We start from the raw sequence: 3,253 nt of genomic DNA on the forward strand, positions 1-3,253 counted from the left end.
TCCACTGAAAACAAAGTAACAAAGCCCAGCTCAGCCCAAAGCCAACAAAGCCCCACGGAGCACAGGCACCTTCGTGTCCAGCTCGCACTGTGCCAGAGGACAGCAGGATGCAGCAGCGGGTGGCTGCCAGCAAGCAATGTCTCCTTCTCCACAGCACAGGAGATGATGTGGGGCAAATGGGAGTTTTAATTACACGACAGAGTTTTTAATTAATTCTGTTAACTCTTGGAGGCATTTCTCCAGCAACAGCAGAAGGGGGGAGGGCAGTCAGTGCTCCATGCTGCGCCTTCAGCTGTGCTCCAGCAAAGCATCCTCCTGCCCTGCCCCTACCCAAGGCACTGGGAAGAAATAAATGTGTGAAAATCAGCGTTCATCCAGCAAAAGAGAGCTGAGAAAGCCACAGTGCCGGGTGGCTGTCTGCATCCTGCACTTATCTTTCATGTCTCAGGTGTGTTTTAAATGAACACCACTTGATCATATTAATGGGAAAAAGTGCTAGGGGAAGGAGGTGAGAAAAGTTCCTCTGTGATCGTGAACTGCGCAGCTGGCGAAGGAAAACAACCGCTTTAAGGACAAAGTATCGACTGAACGAACAGGGAGAAGTTAATAGATATTGACTTGCATTTGCTGTAAATAGGTCACAGCACACCAGCATGTTCTTCTCTAAGGCATGATGAAACACAGCAAGTGCCACAATGGGCAAACGTTTAATGTTACACACATGACATTCCCTGCTACAGAGACAGTATTTTCCCATGCAAAATCCCTGACATCTACAGAGCAGCACTGATGACACTGGGAGTGGTGAGAGCTCAGCTTGGCTCGAGCAGTGATCTGCAGCTCCCCAAATCTGCACACAAAATCAGTCAAATAACCCTTTAATTTACATAAATTAAAGAAGGAATATCATAATTATCTATCGTTTATCTGCGTGAGGAGAAATCCTTCCATAGCAGAGCATAAATTCAGTCACCATGCAATTAACTCATAGTTACATGGCTGCAGAACAAATGTGCAACAAGATTCAGATAACATGTGAAGGCGATAAGAAATACCCAGGCATTCACTAGCATTAAGGAAATTAGCCACACCAAATTAGATATCAATGAACACACTTACTACCATTTAAGTTATTATTCTGAATATAAACTGAAACTCAATTATCTTTACAGTGCTCTGACCAACCTGTATTAGAAATGCTATGCACTGAAAAGGTACAAACTCACTGCCTTCTTCTCAACAATCCCCCTGGAATGAAGAGAGAAAGGTGGAACAACAGTGAAGGCAGTGTCAAGGCACTGAAGGGAGATCCTGGGAGACCTGGATGCTTTCCTGATATGAGCAGCTTTGTGCCTCCATTTCCTCCTCTGCCGTATGGAGATAATTATACTTCCACTGTGAAGGGCTTTGAAATGGCTCTGATGAAAAGTTCTACAAAATGCCAAGTTATTACTCATGCTCATCCATCAGGTTTGGTGGAGTGTTGGCATATTTAGTGAGCATGGGAGACACTGATAGTTCATAAATTCCAATTCATGCTGGATTCTCTCAAAGGAATAACAAAATAAAGGGTGATCTGATGAACAGGCAAATAAAGGTTGAATATAATTCATGAGTCCAATGAATGAAACACCTCTGAAGTAGCACCTGACAAAATTCCCAAGGTGAGAAGAAAAGCGTGAAGAAAAGCATCACTGTGCCTTTTGCACAGACCATCCCCAGAGCTCCAGGAGGGAATAAAAACTGGGATGGCAGTGTCTTCAATTTAGGAATTGTGCCTTCTTATATCAGGAAGCATGAACCAAGGATATATTCATGTGTATATAAATATACATACACACAGCTAGAAAGAAAAGTTCCATGTTAAAGCTATCAGAATAACAAGTTCTGTTTGGAGGCTTTGCAAGCTGTTCAGGTCCTCCAAGTGAATTCCAATAAAAATTTGCACATCCACCATGCTGTTCTCTACTCTGAACACTTCAGAAGTAACTTGGGTTCATTAGCACTATTTTTCACATCTTTCCACTGATACAGCCAAGTTCCCTTGGCAACACAAGTCAAAATGCACAGGCCTAGCATTAGAAAAAAATATAATTAATGCATTTTGAGAATGAATAAAATTGACCTAAAATAGCCTTATTTTATATTTGCAATTTGAAGCTTTAACATCTTGGGATTCTCAGAACCTGCAGCCACTTCTCCACATCTCACTGAAGGGCTTGGCTTTGTTCTCAGTGGTATTCGGTTCCTGGTCCGGATGCTCAGATGAAATAAAATAGTTTCACTCTACTGACAGGCGATCTCTGATCAGCACAAGATCTCCCCATTGCTAAGGACACAAGGCTCACTGGGCTTCTGACTCCAGCCATGCCTTTAAGTCTCCATTCCCCCCTTCCTACTTCGCCTGCTGGGATCTGGCCTTGAACAATCAGCTCCATTCATGGGGAATCATTAAACTCCACCACCTGTAGACAAACCACTCAGGGTCTCACAGCCCTCTTATCATTCCCACCATCTAAAGAAACAGCAACAGTGCTTTCTAGAAAGCCAGGTATCAGGTATTAGAACAAGAGCAACTCAAGGACTGCTGTTCCTGGCTGCAGGAAGTCTCATTTGTCACAGATCCTGCTAAATGTCATTCTGCATCACTCTGTCCCACCACGACAGGTTCTGATAGCAAACTCTTTCCTCTTACGGCTTTTCCCCTTCTTTGGAATTATTAAAAATCATCACAGCAGCGGACATGACAAAATGTGACTGGTAAACCATTTCAGAAAGGCTGCACGAGCCCTTAAGCTAACAGGTCATCCCGCCATATTTAACAACACACCCAAAGCTGTTCACCCAGATCTGCCAGGAGACTTTCCACATCGCCTTCCTCCCAGCACACGTAGAATCTAGGAAGAATTTTCTGGAAACTCTAGTAGTGCACAGTCTTTCCCTCTGCCATCTCTCCTGATCAGAAGTTCCAACAGGATCATTCAGAGTGTTTTTATTTGTCCCTTTGAGCTCGCTGCCTGGCATCCTCCCACAGCCAATTCCTTTAAGGATTTGTCTTTCTCTCTGAGGCAAAGCAGACATTTTGGTATGTGCAACCAGCCTGCTTGGTCTGCTTAATGAAAACATCAATAAAGCACGGACTGGAAAAGGAGAGGGAGGTACACAGTCATTAAGACCTGTTATTAGTGATCTGCACAATGCCACAAGCTTTTGTACATAAGCAATTAATACAGCAAAGAATACCACGATGAGA

This window comes from Tympanuchus pallidicinctus, unplaced genomic scaffold (assembly GCF_026119805.1).
Source record: "Tympanuchus pallidicinctus isolate F22 unplaced genomic scaffold, pur_lepc_1.0 scaffold28, whole genome shotgun sequence".
Taxonomy (NCBI): domain Eukaryota; kingdom Metazoa; phylum Chordata; class Aves; order Galliformes; family Phasianidae; genus Tympanuchus; species Tympanuchus pallidicinctus.